This window comes from Arachis hypogaea, chromosome 16 (assembly GCF_003086295.3).
Source record: "Arachis hypogaea cultivar Tifrunner chromosome 16, arahy.Tifrunner.gnm2.J5K5, whole genome shotgun sequence".
In the NCBI taxonomy this organism is placed as follows: domain Eukaryota; kingdom Viridiplantae; phylum Streptophyta; class Magnoliopsida; order Fabales; family Fabaceae; genus Arachis; species Arachis hypogaea.
In genome coordinates, this window is record NC_092051.1 from 35,944,895 (window position 1) to 35,970,790 (window position 25,896).

Here is a 25,896-nt window from a genome sequence, read left to right on the forward strand (position 1 = left end):
GATCCAAGGAATCCTATCATCGCCATAACTACAACTATGGTAATTATGATGAGTCAATCTCGCCTAGTCAACCCCAACCATCGAGGAGTAAGTCAAGCAAGCATAATTGACCTTAATCCATAAGTCCTAGCTAACTTACCAAACTAGTTGATAAAAAGAGTCATAGCGTCAATGGAAATAAGAGTCAACTAACTACCCAAGAATTACCACTAAATGTCGGACATTATGACTCTAGTATCCTAGGAATTCCAACCTCAAGCCAAGGTGGAAAAATCTACTCAAAACTTAAAGTTGGAATTTTCACAAATACCTTGTGTTCATAAAAGTAAAACATGGAAAATTGCAAGGAAAAATAACAAACTATAACCAACTATCAACAATACCAACAATAAACATCCAAACAAGCATAAAGAAAGCATTGAACATTAAATTCATCAATCAAAACTTCAAGAACTCAAAATTGCAATTATAAACAAAGTGCTTGAACCAAAGGAAATGAAAATAACGACAATGTAATTAAAGAGTACTTACAATTAAAGATGATCAAAATCCAAAATTAAGCTTGATATAAAATGCTACATGAAAATGGAAAATGAAACCCTAAGAGAGCAGTGCTACACTATTCCTACTCCTACTCCTAATTACTCTCTAAAACTATCTAAGTGAGCCCCCTTTGTTATGTGTTGATTTCCCCTTATATAGCACTCGAAATTCAGCTCCAAGCCTTCAAAATTTGGGCCAAAAGCCCTCAGAAAATGCACAGCACCCGTTTCATTAATCATATGGTTAAAGCAAATCGATACATGAATGTGCACCCATTTTTCCCAAATTTTCACTAATTAACCAAAACAATATGTTTCTCTACCAATGCTTCCCAAAATTTCCCCCACACTTAAATGATACACGCTCCTCAACCTAAGCTAATCAAAGAAGCAATTCAAGGTTATTCATGGTTTTTCGCTTAAGGTTGTGATGTGCTAACAATTAGAACAAAGGGGATTAAAAAGCTCAAAATGGGCTAACAAGGGTAGATGCAAGGGTAAGGCTATATGGGTGAGTAAGCTTAATTCAAAGATGGCCTCAATCATGCTAAATGCATTCAAGACATCAAACATCGGAAATAAAGAATCAAGCAAAACCAATATCACAATCATAGAACGAGAAAAATCACCACTATGAACAAAATTAGTGGCTAGAATGTGTAACCACTTATTAAATCTCAAAAACTCACAAGGCATTTTGTTCTATCTCTCTTCTATGTTCCACAAAAATTCATTCAAGCAAGTTTAAAAACAATTTTCCAAATTAATTCAATAGAATGCCCTAAAAACAAAATTCTTGGAAAATCCTTGTTGTTTTTTTCACCAAAATTATTTTCTATATGTATGTATGACGTGATGGATGCAATTTCAAAAACTTCCCCAGTTCTATTCCTAATTTTCAACAAGCAAAAATTAACATGAACAATCAGGATTAAAATGAACTAGGTGCTATACTATTCACAACATCCAATCACAACTTCTATCTATAAAATATATATCATGCAAAAGATGCAAAATGCAATAGCTATAAACTATAAAGAAAATGCAATGCAACAATAAAAAATATTCCAAATATCTACAAGAAACATAATAAAAGAAAACAAAAATAAAGTGCAAAGTATTCGGGAAAAGAAAGTTTACACCTCAAAAAGACGAATCCTCCCCCACACTTAAGCGTTGCACGGTCCTCCGTACACAAACACGATCCGGGGGGGAATGTCTGTAAGGTGCTCCATCTTCAGCTGACGGATGCGGGGGCTTGGGTTGTGTGGAAACCGCCAAGTACAAAGCATTCTTGGCATCTCCATCCTCAGTTTCCTTATCCTCTCTCAGCTCCTTGCCTTCATGTCTCATCCTCGAAAAGAAGGAATAAAGCATAATTAGAATTCATAGGCAAGTAGCACAAAAAGGTAAAGGAGAGGGCAATTAAGCATCTAATTGAGGAAGTTGCATAGTGGTGTGGAGTACACACAATGGCCGGCTAAAGTGGCATCCACACGATCAAAAAGTAAGAATGAGTTCCTCAATTAAATGTCCTAAGATGCAAGTAAGAGATAAGTGTCATTCAGGCGCATGCAAACTTAGGCAACTATAACAAGAGTGAATTGAATGTGGTAGTTATTGGATATGAAAGTTGTGCAAGCGAAAGAACAAAATTGATATAAAATAGCACAACTAACAATAACTAATGCAATGATGAAGAGAACTACCTATTTATCCTTAAGAAGAATTAAATAATCACATGGGAAGGTGCTTGCTACAAAAAGTGACAAGTCTTGATAAGAATTAAGTCAAGTCAACTCAAACAAATGCAAAGCATTAACAAGGAGCAAATACCTTGTGATGTGATTATATTGACTTAAAAAAACCATGATGAACAAGCAATTCCATTCAATTCACTAAATTCAATATGTACTTGTTAAAAATTGCACCAAATAAGAGACAAAAAGTCAATTTCGAAATCAGCTTGGTGCTAGTAACTCAAGACAATGATCAAGTACATGATTGAAATTTCAATCCAAAATAACATTATAATCATTCAAAAGTGCACAATTCTTAATTAGAATGCCAAATAAGGATATAGTCCAACACATATGGTCATGACAACATATGAATTAAATAAAAAGTTCATTCATGCATTTAAACAAACACATTGTATACGGTGCACATATTCATCAATTCAAGCATCAACAACCCATAAGTCAAAATTTGAACACTTGTAATGCAACAAACAAATAAAGCATTAAGCAAAAGTTAAGCTAAATAGCCAAAATTAAATAAAGAAAACAAAAATTAAGCAAGCAACTAAGCATAAAAAGGAAGATTAAAACAAGAAAATTGAAAAGATGAAGAATAGAAAAGAAAGGGATAGGCAACAGTGGCACTTGTGTTAGCCACTGCAAGGTTCACGACGATGGAGTTTCGCCGGAGAAGAGAAGGGCAGAAAGAAGAAAAAGAAGGAAGGAAGAAGAAATAAAAGAAAGAAAGAAAAGAAGAAGAAAGAAAGAAATGGAGAAGAGTGAAAAGACCTGTGCGGACGCACGGAAGGAAGAGAGGGGGTATGCGCACGCACAGAGGTGTACGAGCGCTGCGAACAGAAGATACATCGCAGCTTGTGTGGACGCACACGCAGGTGTGCGCTTGCACATAGGAAAAAAGGGATGGGTTCCTGCGCACAGCCTATGCGGGCGCTGCGGCCAGGGGGTTGCCAAGGTCTGTGCGGGCGCACACAGCTATGCGCCCGCATAAGTGGTGGTGTTTTTTTTTTTACGTGTGCGGCCGCACGCATGATGTGCAGTCGCACAGAAGGGAAAAAGGAGGGGGGTGTACACACGCACAAGCCATGCGCGTGCTGCAAACAGAGGGAGTGTTGAGGGGTGTGCGGGCGCACATGGCTATGCGGACGCACAGGGACGGAGAAACAGGGGGGCTGTGCGCACGCGCAAGGCTGTGCGGATGCACAGGTCTCTGTTCTTGCAACGAAAATTATGCCTTCAAGGCATCAAACTTGACATCCAAAACAGTTTTTCAGGTCCCAAAACATCTAAAACTCCCAAAAACACATTATTTCACTGAAATTACCTAACAAATATCAAAATAAATCTAACCAACCAAGCAACATAACCAATTTATTCATGAAACAAAAGCTAAAAGAGAGAAAGTTAGAAGGATATTACCATGGTGGGGTGTCTCCCACTAAGCACTTTGGTTTTAAGTCCTCAAGTTGGACTTTTGAGTGAAGCTTGTGTCATGGTGGCTTATGCTTCCACTAATCCTTAAGTCGCCACCCATGTTTGCTCTTCAAAAAGTCTCCGGGATCCCAAACGAAATACATTAAGCTCCTAAGAAACCTCAAGCAAGTAATTGGGATCCAAAATTGATTGTTGTAGAGTTGTATGCCCGAATCCCACACTTTGGTTTCTCTATCATCCTCTTGTTGACCTTCACTTGTGCCATTGGATGAACAACCTCTCCAAGCACCTTTGAAGATCACATTTGAATGTTGGACTCCTCTAAATTGGACTTTGCACCATTCATGCCTTGAATTCCATTGGCAACCAACACCCATTCCTTCGCCATTTAACACTCCAAGAAGCACCTTGAGTTGATGGTCCGTATCCAAGAGAGCATATTGGTATGGGCCTATGAAGCTCATGGAGGAAATTGTCACCCATTCAAATTTCCCTTGGGTTGGAGTTATCCTATTAAGCTCTTGCACATTTGCTTCCACTTCTTGGGTGATCACCTCTTCCTCACCATCCTTTTCAAACTCTTCCCTTTCTCTCTCAAATTCAAGAGAGGGGGGTTCTTCTAGATCATTGAGGGGGTTGATCAAGGTGAACAAAAAATCATTGATGATACAATCCACTTCTTGATCAAACTCCCTCAGTTCTTCATTTACCTCTTCCGTTTCACTAGCTCTACCTTCCTCCTCTTGTGACTCAAGCCTTGGCTCCTCTTCCTCTCCTTGAGGCTCCATGTTTTCCTCCTCCCTACACTCCTTACTTGACCCTCCACCTTTCTCAAGGGGGATGTCTTGAGTTCTTGAGCGTAGTAGGGTCAAGCAGTTCACCGCTTCGGCTATGATAGTCGTAAACTCCCCTTGCTTCCTTCGGAACCTTTCTTGTTCTTGGAAGAATGATTGAAGGTCTTGTTGTTCTTGGGGCAAAGGTTGTAAAACTTCATGTTGAGGTCGAAGAGAATGTTCAAAGGTTGGGAGAAAGGTTGTAAAGTTGGAAGTTGTGTCATGTGGATGAGGATATTGAGGTGGTGTATAAGGATGTGGTGGTTCATATGGTTGATGGCAAGGTGTATAGACATTTTGGTTCCATGGAGGTGTATGGTATGGTGCTTGAAGGTTTGGTGGTTGAGGGTTTTGTAGGGGGTATCTTTCATATCTTTGGGTTTGATACTCATATAGGGGAGTGTTTGGCTCGTTGTAGCATGAGGGAGGTGTTTGCCATGAGTGTTGCTCATACACAATTGGTTCCTCCCTAATTTGATTCTCCCACTCCATGAAGCAATCCCAATTTAAATTCATCATACCTTACAAAACATTCACAACCAAGCTCCAAGCAACAAGGGTGATAGCTCATAGAGAAAGTAGGGAATAAAAACAAAGGACATCAATAAACAAGAAAAACAAAAACCTAGCTATTAACAAAAATAACCAAATAACCAAAAAGCAAGATATTTACACTATCAACATATTTACAACAACCAAAAGATAGCACTCACTTGCATCCGCGGCAACGGCGCCAAAAACTTGATGAGATAAGATTTTGCACCGGTTTGGATTTTTTCCACTCAAGATAACTTACGTTGCAAGTATAGACCAAACCGGCAAATTAAATCCCAAACATCAAAGTTTAATATTTCTAATTTAAATCGAGAGTCTTTCAACCTTAGGTCGTTCTCCCTAGGATGCAATTGTAAGTGTTTCTCTTTCAGTTGTTAAGAGGGCAAAAGGATTTTTTTGAATTAAAGAACGAAAGATTAAAGAAACTAAGCAATAAAAGAACTAAGAGATGATCAAAATTGGAAATTAATGCAAGCAAAGGTAAATAGGATCAAAACTAGTAAATATGCTATAAATGCAATGAAAACCTTGACTTGGGAATGAGGATCCAAGGAATCCTATCATCGCCATAACCACAACTATGGTAATTATGATGAGTCAATCTCGCCTAGTCAACCCCAACCATCGAGGAGTAAGTCAAGCAAGCATAATTGACCTTAATCCATAAGTCCTAGCTAACTTACCAAACTAGTTGATAAAAAGCTAGTGTCAGTGGAAACAAGAGTCAACTAACTACCCAAGAATTACCACTAAATGTCGGAGATTATGACTCTAGTATCCTAGGAATTCCAACCTCAAGCCAAGGTGGAAAAATCTACTCAAAACTTAAAGTTGACATTTTCACAAACACCTTGTGTGCATAAAATTAAAACATGGAAAATTGCAAGGAAAAATAACAAACTATAACCAACTATCAATAATACCAACAATAAACATCCAAACAAGCATAAAGAAAGCACTGAACATTAAATTCATCAATCAAAACTTCAAGAACTCAAAATTGCAATTATAAACAAAGTGCTTGAACCAAAGGAAATGAAAATAAAGACGATGTAATTAAAGAGGAATTAAAGAGTACTTACAATTAAATATTATCAAAATCCAAAATTACGCTTGATATAAAATGCTACATGAAAATGGAAAATGAAACCCTAAGAGAGGAATGCTACATTACTCCTACTCCTACTCCTAATTACTCTCTAAAACTATCTAAGTGAGCCCCCTTTGTTATGTGTTGATTCCCCTTTATATAGCACTCCAAATTCAGCTCCAAGCCTTCAAAATTTGGGCCAAAAGCCCTCAGAAAATGCACAGCGCGCGTTTCATTAACAAAATCACGTGCAGTGACCTGTGCGTACGCACAGGTGGTCATGCGCATGCACACATGAAAATTCGCTCTTGTGTGTACGCACACAAGCTTGTGTGCATGCACTCTTCACTGTGTGTGCTTTTCCTTGTTTTTCTTCATGTTTTCTCCCTTGTACATGCTTTCTTCCATTTTTAGCCATCCATTCTTGCCTCTAAGGCCTGAAATCACTCACAAACCATATCACAGCATCGAATGACATAAAAGTAGAATTAAAAATCACTAATCTAAGCATTAAAATGCATGTTTTCACATTTATGTCCAAATTAAGGATCAAACACAAAAGTATGCTATTTTGGTACTTAAGTGTGAGTTCATGTGCTAGAATCCATCCAAATTGAGTCAAAATATATCATCAAATATGGATTCATCAAGTCTCCCGTTCTTGCCACTAAGGCTTTTATGGAAGATGCTAAGTCTGAATTTGACAGAATCAAGGGTTTGAAGGATGAGCTTGATACTAAGGTAATTAAGCTGGAGTTGGATCTGGAGAAGGAAAAGTACCGAGCTACCAGGGCTGAGGCAGCTGTAAACTTGGCTGAGAAAACGGCAAAAAAACACAAGGAGAGCGACACCCGCACATATGGTGAGCTGCTGGAGATCAGGGGAAGCCTTCAGTCTACCCATGCTGATTATGCCGAGCTTCAGGGTCACATAGTGGATAGTGTGACTGATGCGTATGAGAATTTGAAGGCCTAAGTCCGAGTTCTTGCTCCCGAGCTCGACCTGACTCTATTTAGCCTGGATAATGTAGTAGAGGACGGCAAGATAGTGCCTATCCCTCATGATGAAGATGAGGGTCCTCCTCTTGTGCCGCCAGGGAAAGCCGTAGCTACTTCAGCCTACTCTATTCCTTTTGAGGCCGACCAGCCAGAGTATGATCCCGATGTGTAGATCTTGAACAGGCCAGATGGAACTGTTGATGCCGTCCCGATCGTGACCGTTCCTCCTCCTCCAGCCAAGGATGCCACTACCGGGGAGAATTTAGATCCTTTATAATTTCTGGTGCTTGTATTATAGTCCAGTTTGTGGACTTTTGAACTTAGCTTTTTGTAAAGCTCTTTGTGGTTGACTTCGTTAACACTTGGTTGCTTCTTAGCAACTTCATTTTGAAAAACAAAATACTTTAGAATCTGAGGCTACCTTTTTGGATGGCCTTTTGAGTCTTTTAATGCTTTATTATGATAGATATGCTTTTGCTGATATGTTAATCATATCCTTGCAGCTTTTGTGAATTTTTACAGAGGTTTGGTATTTTTCCTGTCCGACCTCTTTTGCAATGTGGGGTTTCGGCCCTTTTTGGATCATGCCTTGTTTCCTGCTTGGGCGGGGTGACCCTTTGGTGTCCGAGCTAACTTGTCCGACAACTTTTTAGTGTTCTTATAGAACCTTTTTAGTTATCGTCTTCTTTGTAGCCCTGCTTCGAGATCTTTCCTTTGTTTGAGCGGAGCTGTTCCTCTTTAAGCACTTTAAGCCTTAAGTTATTTCTCAACCTTTTGGCTTGTTCTTTGAGATCGTGCTTGCGTCTTTTCTTGGATGATGTCGACCCGTATGCCTTTGTTACCCGGGCTTTTTAGTCACATTCCAACAACTTTTTGGGTAGTGTTCCGATAAGGAACCTTTTCTTTATAGTTTGTTTAGATGACTTTTTAGCGCCGTCTTGACTTGTGCTTTTGCTTTTTAGGTAGTGTCTTTTTGCAAGACTTTGTACCTTTATAGCTAAGCTGCTCGAACCTTTTGGAGGTGTCTTCGTCCCTTTTTAGTGATCCTTTCGTTGGTCCGACTTCTCTGTCGGGCCTTATTAAGTTATTTTTAGTAATCCATTTTTAGTCAGACCTCATCAGGCCGCTTTTTATAGGTTACTTTTTATAACTTCTTGCATTAATCTGCTTTTATCACCTTTCACCTTGCCGACTTCTTTGTAATCGGTCGATGAATTTGATTTTCACCTTCCCGACGTCTTTGTAATCGAACGATGAATTTTTGCGTTTTATGAGCTTAGATTAATGCGTCTTGGTAGGAAACTTTTTAGGGAATCTGAAAAGCTATATTCAAATGATAATAAAAGATAGAAATATGAACAGGAATGTAGACATATGAGTGCTTACCCTTTCTAGATCTCGGCCAGGTGCCTCATTAAAAATCCTTTTCAGGAAAAAGAGTGCACCTTGACCTAAGATCTTTTATTATTTTCTAACTATAGTACCTTCTTAGGTTACAGGCTTGCCATGACCTTGGTAGCTCTCGTCCCTCGAGGTCAGACACCTTGTAGTAACCTTTTCCCAGTACTTCTGTTACTCGGTATGGCCCTTTCTAGATAGCTGCTAGCTTCCCTTCTCCTGACCGACCTGCTCCGATATCATTTTGGATTAAGATGAGATCATTGATGATGAAGCTTCGCTGGACGACCTTCCGATTATACCTCAGAGCCATTCGACGCTTTAGGGCTTCCTCTTTAATCTGAACTCTTTCTCGGACTTCTGGAAGTAGGTCGAGCTCTTCCCTTTGAGCCTGGGAGTTGGTATCTTCATTATAGAGGATCATTCTAGGAGATCCTTCTTCTATCTCTATGGGAATCATTGCCTCCATTCCGTAAGCCAGTCGGAATGGTGATTCTTCAGTAGTTGAATGTGGTGTTGTCCATACCCATAGGACTTGTGGGAGCTCTTTAGCCCAAGCTCCCTTGGCGTCTTATAACCTCCATTTTAACCCAGCCAGTATGACTTTATTGGCGGCTTTCACCTGTCCATTGGCTTGTGGGTGCTCTACAGAGGTGAACTGGTGCTTGATTTTTAGATCAGCTACTAGATTTCTAAAGCCTGTGTCGGTGAATTAAGTACCATTATCTGTGGTGATGGAGCATGGGACACTGAACCTTGTGATAATGTTTCTGTATAGAAATTTACGACTTCTTTGGGCTATGGCATTAGCTAATGGCTCCGCTTCAATCCACTTTGTGAAATAGTCTATGCCCACAATGAGAAACTTGACTTGTCCAGACCCCTGGGGGAAAGGTCCAAGGAGGTCGAGTCCCCACTTTGCGAATGGTCAGGGTTAAGTAACGCAGATGAGCTCCTCAGGTGGAGTTATGTGGAAGTTGGCATGCTTCTGACAAGGTGGGCATGTCTTGACAAACTTTGTTGCTTTCCTTTGCAAGGTCGGCCAGTAGAAACCGGCTCGGAGTACCTTTTTGGCAAGGGCTCGTGCCCCAAGGTGATTGCCGCACATGCCACTGTGGACTTCTTCGAGAACTTCCCCTGTAGCGGAGGTCGGGACGCATTTTAGGAGAGGTGTAGAGATTCCTCTCTTATATAGAACGTCTTATATTATGGTGTAGTACTGTGCTTCTCGTACTAGCCTTTTTGCCTCCTTTTTGTCTGTGGGAAGTATTTCTGACTTGAGATAGTTGATTATGGGAGTCATCCATCTTTGATCCTATCCTGATATGGCTAGGATTTTTTCTGCCTCCAAGGTTGATGGAATTTAGAATGTTTCTTGGATGAGACTTCTATTGTTACCCCCTGGTTTGGAGCTGGCTAGTTTTGAGAGTGCATCAGCGCGGGCATTCTGCTCTCGGGGTATGTGTTGGACCTCATATCCCTTGAATTGTCTGAGCTGTTCTTTGGTTTTGTCAAGATATTTTTTCATAGTGGGTGATGGGTTGGAACCGAAATTCCAACACCTAAAACTCACCGGCAAGTGTACCGGGTCACATCAAGTAGTAATTACACACATGAGTGAGGTCGATCCCACAGGGATTGAAAGATTGAGCAATTTTAGTTATGTGGTTGATTTAGTTAAGCAAACAGTTGATGATTTGAGTGATTTGTAACCGACAGAATGTAAATGACAAGGAATTTAAATTGCATAAAGTAAAATTGCAGAAACTTAAAGTGCAAGAATGTAAAATAGCTTAAACTTAAATTGCAAAAAATGTAAATAGCTGAAGCTTAGATTGCAAGAAATGTAAATTGCTTGAATAATAAAGGGGTGTGGGGTGCTGGGATTCAGAAATTAATAACAGAAAGTAAAGAAGATGAAGTAAATGCAATAGATCTAAACAGAAAGTAAATTCAACTCAATTGCAAGACCTAGGAAATTCAAGAGCTCAGAGGCTCAATGAGACTAGAAAACAAGTCTAGATCTCAATTCCTTCCTTGATCCAACAGAGAACAATTTGTAGAAGAAAAGAAAATTTAAAAACAGTAAAGAAGATGTAAATCCAATCCTTAGATCAAATGAGAGGAAGAGTGGAAGATGATTCTCAGAATTTGAATCATTGGAACTCTTTCCAATCTCAATTCAAGATCCAAAGGAAGACAGCAAAAGTAGCAGAAGAAATGAAAATGAAATTAGAAAGCTTAATCCAACTCACAATTCCTTAGAATTATGCAGAAGAGAACAAAGATGAATTGTAGATTAATGATTGAAACAGAATTCCTTCAATCTCTATCCACAATTCAAAAACAGAAAGCAAGAAATGCAAAAGTGAGAATAAGGAGGAGAGAACTCAGCTCTCAATCCCAATTCCCAATTCAAAGCTCCAAATCTAAATGAAAGTTCAAAAGTAAGCCAAAAGTAAAGAGCTAACAAAAAGTCCTCTCTAAATCAAACTAAGTCCTATTTATACACTTTCTATTTTTGATCTTCAGAATTTGGAGTGGGCTTCTCATTTGGTGAAGAATTGGATCCAAAGTGGCAATTGAATAAGAATTGAACCCATGGTGCACCTCCCAGGGGAGCGTTCAATTAACTAAGTTAACTGAGCGCTCCAAGTCTTGGTCCCAGGCTCATTTTAGTTCATGCCTTGCATCCAGGGTAGCGTTCAGTTACTTTAAAGTAACTGAGCACTACATGTTCTTGTCCTTGGCCCATATGTTGCGTGACTAAGCTCCTTGAGTAGCATAGCATTAAGTGAAAAGCACTTAACCGAGCGCCCCTTTGATTTAGAGGGAGTCTTTTCTTCGAACCTTGGTGGAAGCAATTCACTAATTTCCTTGGCATAAGGGGTAGCGCTCAGTGAAAAGGTTTTAACTGAGCTCGCCTTGCTTTGGTGTAGCGCCTCATGCTTTGAGGTTGAAGCTCCTGGTTCGAGTTCTGGTGGTTACACTTTTGCCAATTGCCAATTTCCTTATGAAGAGTAGCGCTCCCCTTATGCCTCATGTGTAGAGTTCGATCCTTGGCTCCCCCATTTTGCTTGCTTGTGCTTTGATTTCTTTCATGGGATGCCCGAAAAAATGAAAACATTTAAACGGAGCACTGGGCTTCCCTTTCTTCTTTGGATGAGCACTCCGTTCATACAAGTAACGTAGCACTATGCTTCCTTGCCTTGTGCCTAGCTGCCTTGCTTGTGAATGCTTGAGAACGTTCAAAAGAATGAATGCTACTCTTTGCTTTAATGAACTCTCATTATAGCGTTTATTCTTTAAATGAATGCATAAGCCAATGATCACAAAGCCTTATCAATCATGCATGCATTTAACGCTTTGGTTCATGGCATTACTTAATAAAGGTTTCATGCATGCATTTAACGCCTTATTAATCAATAATGCCAATTAACGTGAAGCTTGGTTTCATTGCCAATTGACATTATTAATTAAAGTTTCATGCATGCTTATATTGTATTTTAATTAATAAAGCCAATGTAGCATTCATTTAATTCATTCTCAATTAAATGCATGCATGCTTTATTAATATTGCCGCTTAATGAACACCATGGTTCATTTGTTTTGAATGCATGCATAAGGCTTTATCATGCCATGGCTTTATGGTCATGGGCCACGCTTTTAAAAGCGTGGCCTAAGGCTCCAAAGCGTGCTCAACTTTAAAGTCGTGCCGAAAATTCCTTTTTCAACCATTTCTTCACCTACAAGTAATCAAAACAACAATCAAAGCATCACCAAATTCACAAGGTTCATAAATTATTCAAAAACCAACTAATTTTAGCTTAAACCTCATGATTTAGTGTCAAATAATGGATGGTTGATTGATTCAACAAAACCATGCAAATCCATTCTAAATTACTTACTTATAATGCAAGAAAGTGCATAAAACCTAATGAAACAAGTGAAAAATGCTTGAAAAGCTAGCATAAGATGACTTGTCATCCGTGGGATCCTTAGCTTGATAGCTCCCTTCTATTTGCGAAGTGACTACTTGGGAGTCGCTAAAAATAGTCAGTCTTTGAGCCCCCACTTCCCTAGCTAGCTCAAACCAGCCAGTAGTGCTTCATATCAGGGGTGTCAAAATTCCCCGAAGCGCGGGGATCCCTGCGGGACTACCCTGAATGGGGATCCGAAGGCGAGGAATTTTCCCTGTGGGGATAGGGATGGGGACTAAAATCCCCCCGAGACAGGCGCGGGGACCCGAGCGGGGATCCCTGCCCCGTCCCTAATAATTCACTGAATTTTTGAGTTTATTTAAGTATTCTTAATTTATTTCTAATATAGGGACTTTTTCGTAATTTTGCCTATTGAAAACCCTAACCCTACCTTATTGAATGTCTTCCATTCTCTCCTACTATTCTACTTAGCGCCGTTTCCAAGCTCCAACTTTCCAGAAAAGTTCAAAACTCCCAATTCCCCATAGTTGTGTCCACAGTCACAGCCATAGCAGCATACCCCCTCGTCAGTTGGTATCGGCCACTTTTCTTGTTCAGTGCTTACCCCCTTATGGACTATGATTTGCTATGTTATATTTCTGGACTTATAATCTTGGATAAGATATGTTTGTAATAATGTTTTGTAGTTTGTTTTTTTTTTTAATTTTTATTATAATTTTCATATAAATGTTCAACATAGGAAGATGGGGAATGGGGCCCCGCGGGGAACAGGGGGAATGCGAGGAATGGGGATGGAGACGATTATCCCCCCATGGCGGGGATCGGGGCGGAGATGGGGATCAATTCTGAGGACAGGGATGGGGAGCAGGGAGACATCCCCCGCCCCATTGACATCCCTACTTCATATTCAGCTTGATTATTCGAGGCAGAAGACTCAAATTTTAAGGAGAGCTCGATTTGGGTTCCTTGGTCGCTTTCTAAAATGATGCCTGCGCCACTCCCGCTTTTGTTTGAGGACCCATCTACATAAAGGCTCCACTTTGTGGGGGTGCCCGGGGTGTCAGTATACTCTGCGATGAAGTCGGCCAGGTACTGGATTTAATAGCTGTCCGAGCTTCATACTTGATGTCGAATTTGGACAACTCGATTGCCCATTGTAGCATTCTTCCAGCTAAGTCTGTTTTCTGTAAGATCCCCATTATGGGTTGGTTGGTTCGTACTTTGATGGTGTGAGCTTGAAAGTATGGTCGGAGTCGTCGGGAAGTGAGTATGAGGGCGTAGGCGAACTTTTCTATCTTTTGATAGTTTAATTCTGCCCCTTGTAAAGCCTTACTGATGAAGTAGATAGGTTGTTGCCCACTTTCGTCCTGTCTAACTAGTGCTGATACTATTGCCCGACTTCCTACGACGAGGTATAGTATGAGCTCTTCACCTTGTTGAGGTCGAGTAAGGACAGGTGGTTGCCCCAGAAATTTCTTAAAGTCTTGGAAAGCTTGTTCGCATTCTGGGGTCCACTCGAACCTCTTTCCCTTCCTTAATGTTGCATAGAAGGGGAGAGATCTTAAGGCTGATCCAGCTAGGAACCTAGACAGAGCCGCTAGTCTTCCATTGAGTTGCTGGACCTCCTTGACACAGGTCGGACTTTTCATGTTGAGTATAGCCTCGCACTTATTTGGGTTTGCTTTGATTCCTCTTTGGGTGAGCATGAAGCCCAGGAATTTGCCAGCTTCCACCGCAAAGGTACACTTCGCGGGGTTAAGTCGCATGCCATGCTCTCTTATGGTGTCGAGCACTTTAGTGAGGTCGAGTAACAACGATTCCTCACTTTGTGCTTTTACTAGCATGTCGTCTACATAAACTTCTATTAGCTTTTCAATGTGATCAGCGAAGACTTTGTTCATCAATCTTTGGTAGGTAGCCCCTGCATTCTTGAGTTCGAAGGGCATTACTATAGAGCAGTAGTTTGCTTTTGGGGTTAAGAATGATGTCTTCTCTTAGTCGGGTTGATACATTGGGATCTGGTTGTATCCTGAGTAAGCGTCCATGAAGGAGAGGTATTGATAGCCTGACGAAGCGTCGACTAGTGAGTCAATGTTCAGGAGTGGGTAGGGATCTTTTGGGCAGGCTTTATTGAGGTCGGTATAATTGGTGCACATCCGCCACTTTCATTTGACTTTTTGACCAACACCACATTGGCCGAGACCCTGGGTATACGGCTAACTTGTGGCACATTAGTCTGGGATCAATACCAGGCATGTCGGCGGCCTTCCATGCAAAGAGATCGGAGTTATCTTTTATGAGCTTTATTAGTAGTCATTTTAAGTCTTTTCTCAGATTTGCTCCTATACTTGTTGTTTTGTTTGGATTGTCTCCAATTTGCACTTCTTGAGTTTCACCTTCTGGCTGAGGACAGAGTTCTTCGCGACCTCAGATTCCCCCGAGTTCTATAGTGTTGGTTTATCTTCCTCTGGAGTCTCCTTTGAGGTTTAGACTTTCGTTGTAACAACGTCGTGCAAGTTTTTTGTCTCCCTTTATAGTAGCAATCCCTTCTGGAGTGGGGAACTTCATGCATAAGTATGGAGTGGAGACCACGGCGGCAAGCTGGTTTAACGTTGTCCGACCTATTAATGCATTATAGGCTGAGCTCACGTCGACTACTATATAGTCTATGCTCAATGAAGAGAGAACTTTTGCGTGGTCTAGAAATTCGCAGATAAATCCTCGTTGCAGGTATAGCTTCTAAACCAACAAAAGTGCTTTCATACAAACGTTTTGGTTGTCACAAGTAACAAACCCCTTTAAAATTGATAACCGAAAGTATTTAACCTCGGGTCGTCTTCTCAAGGAATTGCAGGGAGGTATGTTCTTATTATTGGTTATGAGTTTCGTAAATTGGGGGTTTTGAAAGTAAGGAACAATTAATTTAAATGACAAGTGAAATAAATAAATAACTATAAAATAAACTCTTGGCAAGGTATGAAAATTCGGAAGTCCTATCCTAGTTATTCTTATGAGAATTGAGTTTAACCCCACTTAGTTAACCTAAAGCAAAGGAAAGTCAAGTGGAATAATTAGTTAGATTCCCAAGTCCTAGCCAACTCCCAAGGAAAGACTAGAGTTAGTGGAATTTCAATCAATTAGAGGAATTAATCAATAATCACGATAAGTTTAATAACTCAAGAACCTCCAGTTAATCAATTAAAGCCAAGAATATAAAAAGGCTAAATAAGAATCACAATTCTGAAATACCTCAAATTGCGTTAAATAGAAATTATAATCTAACATAAAGAGTTCATAAGCCAATTTGGCTAAAAAGAGAATCAACAAGAAAAATAGAATAAACTAGTAAGCTAGAATAAATAAAAGTAGAATAGAAGTTAAATTAAAGGAACATTGAACCTGGAACTCAGAAGAAATTGTAAGTTGAAATAATAAAGAATCCTAAATCCTTTAAGAGAAATCCTAATCCTAAATCATAAGAGAGAGGAGAGAACCTCTCCCTCTAAAAACTACATCTAAACTATGAAAAGTGAATAATGGAAGACTTGTTAATGAATGGATGCATTCCCCCACTTTATAGCCTCTAATCTGTGATTTCTGGGCTGAAAACTGGGTCAGAAACAGTCCAAAAATCGCCCCCAGCGATTTCTGTCACGTTCAAGTCGCGGCAAAGTGACGAGGAGGCGTCGTCCACGCGTTTGCGTAGATTGCATTTTTGCCAGGTCATGCGTCCGCGTGATCCACGCGTTTGCGTCGCCTGGCTTTCAGGTAGCTATAGCAAATTATATATCGTTGCGAAGCCCCAAATGTTAGCTTTCCAACGCAACTAGAACCATCTCATTTGGACTTTTTTAGCTCAAGTTATGACCGTTTGAGTGCGAAGAGGTTAGGCTGGACAGCTTAGCAATTTCTTCAACTTCTTGTATTCCTTCCATTTTTGCATGCTTCCTTTCCATCCTCTAAGCTATTCCTGCCCTTTAAACTATGAAATCACTTAACATACATATCAAGGCATCTAATGGTAATAAGAGAGGATTAATATTAGTAATTTAAAGGCCCAGGAAACATGTTTTCAATTATAGCACAAAATTAGGAAGGAAAACGTAAAACCATGCAAATAGTATGAATAAGTGGGTAAAGAGTTGATAAAAATCACTCAATTGAGCACAAGATAAACCATAAAATAGTAGTTTATCAACCTCCCCACACTTAAACATTAGCATGTCCTCATACTAAGCTCAAGAGAAACTATAAAGGGGTGAAGAGGAATGGTAGAATGTATGAAATGCAACCTATCTATATGAATCTAACTACATGAAGAATGCTTTTTCCTACTTGGTTTAAAAGTAAATAAATTCTCCAAGAATAAATATGAACTGGATTTCACTAATTCAAATCATAAAAATGAAGTACAAATAGGCTTGTAGAAGAAAATAGCTCATGAAAGCCGGGAACAAAGAATCGAGCATCGAACCCTCACTGGGAGTGTATGCACTCTAATCACTCAAGTGTTTTAGGTTCGATTCTCTCAATTCTCTACTAACCTTACTTTCTAAGGCTTGCTCTTCATCTAACAATCAACATAAATTTAATGCACAGATACACATATCAAGAGGTCTTTTAAGGGTTGTAATGGGGTTAGGGTCAAGGTAGGATTGTATTTGGCCAAGTGGACTAAAATCTGAATCCTTAATTAACTTAAACTTTCCACCTAACTTTAGACAATCCATGTAATCATAATACCACATCTAACTATCCATTAACCATGTTTTCCACATATTCACGCATTCTAATTTCAAGTACAGTACATATGCATTGCTTTCACCACTTACATTGAGACATTTTGTCCCCTTTTTGCTTAATTGCTCTTTTTTTCTTTTCTTTTTCTCACTTCTTTTATATATATATATATATATATATATATATATATATATATATATATATATATTCTTTTTTTTTATTTTTCTCAATGCATATGATTAAATTATTGGATGCATGAATCATGTCCTGAACATTTTTTTTCACATTTTCAGAAAATTCTAACATACTCAATTCTCAAACCAAATGTTTCCAAATTCAATTTCTCCACACTTAAATCATAAGCACTCTCACTAGTCTAAGCTAACCAAGGATTCAAATTAAGGGCATTATTGTCTTTCGCTTAGAGTTAATGATGTGCTAAAGTAAAGAACAAAGGGGTATAATAAGCTCAACATTGGTTTGCAAAGAATAATGAAAGGGTAAGGCCATATGGGTATGTAAGCTCAGTGAAACAAAGGCCTCAATCATGTAAGTGTATGCATACATCAAATAATGGAAATATAGAATTAAGTAAGACAAAGATCACAGTTTTAGAGAGAAAAATACACACTAAAACAGAATTTTGGTTGATAAAATGCAACCAATCAAATAGGCTCAAAAAATCTCACTGATTTTTGTATGTTCGAGATGTAAACCATGTTCCAGTATAATATTTCTTCAAACAAGTTTAACATTAAATTTTATTCAAATTAGTGAAATACTTTAAAAAAGTTTCTTGAAAAAGAAAATATTTCTTCAACCAAGTGGTAAAATATGCACAAAATCAAACAAATATGCAATTAAACATGTAAATGCAACAACTAACAAGGAAAATAAACCATTGGTGTTGAGATAGAAGAGTAACTAACCCATGGAGATCGATATCGACCTCCCCGCACTTAAAGATTGCACCATCCTCGATGCATGCTAAGATGTACAAGTGGATGGGTGGCTCCAACTGATGCTTTTCTCTGAAGATTTTGCAGATGGACTTGTCTGTCTCCCCATGTAAACGTCTTCCGGTTCCCTTTTGAGTGGCCACCCTGAAAGAAAAGGGGAAGAAGAGTAACCCAGAAATAAAGATAAGAAAATAAATGAAGTATGGGTGGGTTGATGCCAAATGATAAAGGTCTCAATTACATGGTAGTTACAACATGCAAGTGAGAAAACAATAGAAGTACGTGGCATATCAATAGTGCAAACATTGCAACAAAGGGGAAGAGATAGCAGATAATGAAGGACAATATAAATATAAATGCATGTCAATACAAAAAGGGACACAGATATCATAAAAGATTGGCATTGACAGATAAATATCATCCAACAGTGTAAAACAAGTCACTAAGCACCAAATAATACAAGAAAAGATATAACAACTGAATAAGAACATTTAACACCAATGAAAAAATAAATTTAGAAAAGAAAATAAAAATATGCGCAAAATAAAAATGCAATGAGTGAAAGTAGGCAAATAAATTAAATAAAATAGAATGGAAGTGAAGAAGGATGATGAAGAAAAAGAAAGTAGGAAAGAAAGAAGAAAGAAGAAAAGATAGAAGAAATTAGGATTAGAGAAGAAAAGATAAGATAATTGGCACTAATCTGGATAAGTTGTGCGACGCTAGCGACGCAGACGCGCGGGGTACGCGTTCGCACAAATTGCGCTTATAGGAATCGACGCAGACGCGTGACTCGTTCTGTGCTACTGGCGCAAGGGCAGCCTCGCGCCCGCACAACTCTCTGTTCAAAAATCATTGTTGCCAATTTTTGAGGTCACGCGTTTGCATGGTGGACGCGATCGCGTGAATGGCCAAGATTGGAGGATGACGCGGACGCGTGGGGCACGCGTTCGCGTGGTAAGGCTTGTGCGTCTAGCGCCAGTCCAGCCCTACTCCAGCACAACTTTTGGCCATGCATCCCTTTTACGTCGATTTTTAGAGCACGCGTTCGCGCGGATGACGCGGACGCGTGGGAGGCTATTTTTCCAAATGACGCGGCCGCGTGGGTCACGCAGACGCGTGGGCATGTTTGTGCCTAAAGCGCGCCTCCAGCCACACTTTTGCGTGACTTTCTGTTTACTTTCTTTTCTTCACAATGCACTGGTGACGCGGACGCGTCAGCGACGCTGCCGCGTCGCGTGCGTGTTTTTTTTTTTAATAATGCAGTATGCAGAATGGAATGCTAATATGAATGTTATGCAAAACTTCAGGTTCAATACAATAAAATAAAATAAAAGTTGAAAACAAATAAAATTAAATAAAAAATGAAAAAGGAACGATCATACCATGGTGGGTTATCTCCCACCTAGCACTTTTAGTTAAAGTCTTTAAGTTGGACATTTGGTGAGCTCCTTATCATGGCGGCTTGCGCTTGAACTCATCCTGAAACTGCCACCAATGCTTGGACTTCCAATGGCCTTCGGGATCCCAAATCTTGTTTCTACACCCGTCTTCAAGTTGATTATCATGATTCCATCCGGGTGATTCAGCCTTAGAATTCTCACTGAAGCGTCCGAACAACTTCCCAGACCCATTCAATTGAGCTCTACACCAACCTTTGTGTTTAAACTTAAAGCTTCCAACCATAATGAACCTTGCAGAACAATTCTTACCACTGACCATCTTCCTCTTACTCTTAATGCCACAAAGAGCTCTAAGCTGACCATCCGTCTCTAGTAGCTCATATTCAAGTGGGAAAGTAAAGGTCAAGGATAAGAATTTTACCCACTTGAACGTTATGTTGGACGGTAATGGCCTTGGGAGAGGTGTTTCTAATGAACTTGCAAGCTCCACTCCCTTGTGCTCTTCTTGGACAACTTCCACCTCCTTGTAAGCTTCTTCAATTTCAACCTCTTCCTCTTGGTAGCTTTCTTCCAATTCAATCTCCTCTTCACTGCTTTCCAAGGGCATGGGAGGTTGTGCTTCTTCTTCTTGAATCTCCATCTCTTGATCGACCTCTTCCAAGTCCTTAACCATGACATGCCTTGGAGGTTGTACACCCTCTTCAACATCAAATGCAACCGTCTTGGAAGGAGGCTCTATGTCTTTACTTTCCCATGGAGGTTCAGCATTGATGAGCGGATAATTTATACGCTTTTTGACATTGTTTTTAGTATGTTTTTAGTAGGATCTAGTTACTTTTAGGGATGTTTTTAATAGATTTTGTGTTAAATTCACATTTCTGGACTTTACTATGAGTTTGTGTGTTTTTCTGTGATTTCAGATATTTTCTGGCTGAAATTGAGGGACTTGAGCAGAAATCAGATTCAGAGGTTGAAAAAGGACTGCTGATGCTGTTGGATTCTGACCTCCCTGCACTCAAAGTGGATTTTCTGGAGCTACAGAACTCGAAATGGCGCGCTTCCAATTGCGTTGGAAAGTAGACATCCAGGGATTTCCAGAAATATATAATAGTCCATACTTTGGCCAAGAATTGACGACGTAAACTGGCGTTCAACGCCAGCCTTCTGCCCAAATCTGGCGTCCAGCGCCAGAAAAGGATCCAAAACCAGAGTTGAACACCCAAACTGGCACAGAAACTGGCGTTCAACTCCACAAATGGCCTCTGCACGTGCTACACTTAAGCTCAGCCCAAACATACACCAAGTGGGCCCCGGAAGTGGATTTATACATCAAATACTTACTCATGTAAACCCTAGTAGCTAGTTTATTATAAATAGGACCTCTTACTATTGTATTAGGCATCTTTGGATTACCTTATGATCCTTTGATCACGTTTTAGGGGGCTGGCCATCTCGGCCATGCCTGGACCTTCACTTATGTATTTTTAACGGTAGAGTTTCTACACTTCATAGATTAAGGTGTAGAGCTCTGCTGTTCCTCAAAGATTAATGCAAAGTACTACTGTTTTCTATTCAATTCTTCTTATTTTGCTTCTAAGATATCCATTCGCACCCAAGAACGTGATGAAGGTGATGATTTTGTGTGACGCTCATCATCCTTCTCCCTTATGAACGCGTGCCTGACAAACACTTCTGTTCTACATGAAATAAGCTAGAATGAGTATCTCTTAAATCTCCTAACCAGAATCTTCGTGGCGTAAGCTAGAATGATGGCGGCATTCAAGAGAATCCGGAAGGTCTAAACCTTGTCTGTGGTATTCTGAGTAGGATTCAATGATTGAATGACTGTGACGAGCTTCAAACTCGCGAGTGCTGGGCGTTAGTGACAGACGCAAAAGGAGGGTGAATCCTATTCCAGCATGATCGAGAACCGACAGATAAATAGCCGTGCCGTGACAGGGTGCGTGAGCATATTATTCACTGAGAGGAGGGGATGTAGCCACTGACAACGGTGATGCCCTTGCATAAAGCCAGCCATGGAAAGGAGTAAGACTGATTGGATGAAGATAGCAGGAAAGCAGAGGTTCAGAGGAACAAAAAGCATCTCCATTCGCTTATCTGAAATTCCTACCAATGAATTACATAAGTATCTCTATCCCTATTTTAATATTAATTTCGAAAACTCCATAACTGTTTTATATCTGCCTGACTGAGATTTACAAGGTGACCATAGCTTGCTTCATACCAACAATCTCCGTGGGATTCGACCCTTACTCACGTAAGGTATTACTTGGACGACCCAGTGCACTTGCTGGTTAGTTGTATCGAAGTTGTGACAATTATGAATTAAGATCAGAGCACCAAGCTTTGGAGCCATTACCAGGATTTGTTCGAGCCTGGAGATCACAATTTCGTGCACCAAGTTTTTGGCGCCGTTGCCGGGGATTGTTCGAGTTTGGACAACTAACGGTTCATCTTGTTGCTCAGATTAGGTAATTTTCTTTTTGTTTTTTTTTCAAAAAAATTTTTCAAAAACCTTTCAAAAATTCCTCACTTGTTTTCGAAAAAAAAAATTTTACTAAAAATAATGTTTTCAAAAATAAATTATTCTATGGCTTCAAAATTTTTAAGAATGAATTCTAGTGTTTCATGAAGCATGTTGAAGCCTATCTGGCTGTAAAGCCATACCCAAACTGCTTTGGGATTGGCTAATCACTTCAGTGGAGTCATGCCCAATCCCTCTGGATAGGGTATGTCAGGCTTGTCATGTCTGAATTACACTCATATTTTTATTAAAGCTTGGCTGGCTATTAAGCCATGTCTGACCCTTTGATTGGAGCTTTAAGACTAACATGGCAAGATTCCTGGAATTCATATTAAAATTTTTGAAATCCTTATTTTTATTTTCACAATAATTTTCGAAAAAAAATAATAAATAAAAATACAAAAAAATTAGAAAATCATAAAAATCAAAAATATTTTTGTGTTTCTTGTTTGAGTCTTGAGTCATGTTATAAGTTTGGTGTCAATTGCATATGCATCTTGCATTTTTTCGAAAATATCATGCATTCATAGTGTTCTTCATGATCTTCAAGTTGTTCTTGGTAAGTCTTCTTGTTTGATCTTGATGATTTTTTGTTTTGTGTCTTTTCATGTTTATCATATGTATTCTTGAATTCTTAGTGCGTAAGTATTAAAGAATTCTAAGTTTGGTGTCTTGCATGTTTTCTTTGCATTAAAAATTTTTCAAAATTGTGTCTATGATGTTCATCTTGACATTCAAAGTGTTCTTGGTGTTCATCTTGACATTCATAGCATTCTTGCATGCATCACATGTTTTGATCTAAAAATTTCATGCATTGCATAATTTTCACGTTTTCATAAAAATTCAAAAAAAAATCAAAAAAATATCTTCCCCTTTTTCTCTCATCAAATTCGAAAATTTGAGTTGACTTTTTCAAAAATTTTTAAAATCAAGTTGTTTCTTATGAGTCAAATCAAATTTTCAATTTGAAAATCTTATCTTTTTCAAAATTCAAAATCTTTTTTCAAAATTCATGATTATTTTCGAAAATTCCAAAAAAATAATTTTCAAAAACCTTTTTCTTATTTTATATCATAATTTTCGAAAATAACATAATCAATTAAAGTTTTGATTCAAAAATTTGAAGTTTGTTACTTGCTTGTTAAGAAAGATTCAAACTTTAAGTTCTAGAATCATATCTTGTGATTTCTTATGAATCAAGTCATTAATTGTGATTTTAAAAATCAAATCTTTTTCAATAACTAATTTCTATCATATCTTTTCAAAAAAATATCTTCTTATCTTATCTTTTTCAAAATTTGATTTCAAAATATCTTCTCTAACTTCCCAACTTCTTATCTTTTCAAATTGGTTTCAACTAACTAACTAACTTTTTGTTTGTTTCTTAACTTTTTCAAAACTACCTAACTAACTCTCTCTCTCTAATTTTCGAAAATATATTCCCTCTTTTTCAAAAATTTCTTTTTTATTAACTAATTATTTTTATTTTTTATTTAAAAAAAAAATTTTCGAAAAAAAAAAATACTAACCTTTTTCAAAAACTATTTTCAAAAATCACTAACTCTTTTTCAAAAATTGTTTTCGAAAATTCACTTCCCCCTCTCATCTTCTTCTATTTGTTTATTGATATACTAACATCTTTCCTTCAACTCTCCAAAAATCCGAACCCCCTCTCTCTCTGAGTTCAGATTTTCTTCCCTTCTTTTCTTCTACTAACACAAGGATCCCTATACTGTGGTATAAAGGATCCATATTATTATTACTATTTTTTCTGTGCCATCTTCTTTGTCATATGAGCAGGAGCAAGGACAAGAACATTCTTGTTAAAACAGATCCAGAACCTGAAAGGACTCTGAAGAAAAAATTGAGAGAAGCTAAAATACAACAATCCAGAGATAACCTTTCAGAAATTTTCGAACAGGAAAAGGAGATGGCAGCCGAAAATAATAATAATATAAGGAAGATGCTTGGTGACTTCACTGCACCTAATTCCAATTTACATGGAAGAAGCATCTCCATTCCTGCCATTGGAGCAAACAACTTTGAGCTGAAACCTCAATTAGTTTCTCTGATGCAGCAGAACTGCAAGTTTCATGGACTTCCATCTGAAGATCCCTTTCAGTTCTTAACTGAATTCTTGCAGATATGTGATACTGTTGAGACTAATAGAGTAGATCCTGAAGTCTACAGGCTCATGCTTTTCCCTTTTGCTGTAAGAGACAGAGCTAGATTATGGTTGGATTCTCAACCCAAAGACAGCCTGAACTCTTGGGATAAGCTGGTCACGGCTTTCTTAGCCAAGTACTTTCCTCCTCAAAAGCTGAGCAAGCTTAGAGCTGATGTCCAAACCTTCAGACAGAAAGAAGGTGAATCCCTCTATGAAGCTTGGGAAAGATACAAACAGTTGACCAAAAAGTGTCCTTCTGACATGCTTTCAGAATGGACCATCCTGGATATATTCTATGACGGTTTATCTGAGCTATCAAATATGTCACTGGACACTTCTGCAGGTGGATCCATTCACCTAAAGAAAACGCCTGCAGAAGCTCAAGAACTCATTGACATGGTTGCTAATAACCAGTTCATGTACACTTCTGAAAGGAATCCTGTGAGTAATGGGACGCCTATGAAGAAGGGAGTTCTTGAAGTTGATACTCTGAATGCCATATTGGCTCAGAATAAAATATTGACTCAGCAAGTCAATATGATTTCTCAGAGTCTGCATGGAATGCAAGCTGCATCCAACAGTACTCAAGAGGCTTCTCATGAAGAAGAAGCTTATGATCCTGAGAACCCTGCAATAGCAGAGGTAAATTACTTAGGTGAACCTTATGGAAACACCTATAACTCATCATGGAGAAATCATCCAAATTTCTCATGGAAGGATCAAAAGCCCCAACAAGGCTTTAATAATGGTGGAAGAAACAGGTTTAGCAATAGCAAGCCTTTTTCAGCATCCACTCAGCAACAGACAGAGAACTCTAAACAAAATGCTTCTAATTTAGCAAATCTAGTCTCTGATCTATCTAAGGCCATTGTAAGTTTCATGAATGAAACAAGGTCTTCCATTAGAAATCTGGAAGCACAAGTGGGCCAGCTGAGTAAAAGGATCACTGAAATCCCTCCTAGTACTCTCCCAAGCAATACAGAAGAGAATCCAAAAGGAGAGTGCAAGGCCATTGACATAAGCGCCATGGCCGAACCTGTGAGGAGAGGAGAGGACGTGAATCCCAAGGAGGAAGACCTCCTGGGACGTCCAGTGGTCAATAAGGAGCTTCCCTCTGAGGAACCAAAGGACTCTGGGGCTCAGCTAGAGACCATAGAGATTCCATTGAACCTCCTTATACCCTTCATGAGCTCTGATGAGTATTCCTCTTCAGAAGAGAATGAGGATGTTACTGAAGAGCAAACTGCCAAGTTTCTTGGTGCAATCATGAAGCTGAATGCCAAATTATTTGGCATTGATACTTGGGAAGTTGAACCTCCCTTGTTCATCAATGAACTAAGTGATCTGGATCAACTGACATTGCCTCAGAAGAGACAGGATCCTGGAAAGTTCATAATACCCTGCACCATAGGCACCATGATCTTTAAGGCTCTGTGTGACCTTGGTTCAGGAATAAACCTCATGCCCCTCTCTGTAATAGAGAAACTGGGAATCTATGGGGTGCAAGCTGCTAAAATCTCACTAGAGATGGCAG

The 25,896-nt window shown here is 39.0% G+C and overlaps 1 non-coding gene across 1 annotated transcript; it reads right to left on the bottom strand.

Moving 5' to 3' along the window:
- Window positions 1–24,521: 24,521 nt before the first annotated feature.
- On the bottom strand, window positions 24,522–24,629 carry LOC112761110 (small nucleolar RNA R71). Its single transcript, XR_003181521.1, has one exon. It is a non-coding gene; the product is annotated as a small nucleolar RNA R71 (small nucleolar RNA).
- Window positions 24,630–25,896: the final 1,267 nt, after the last annotated feature.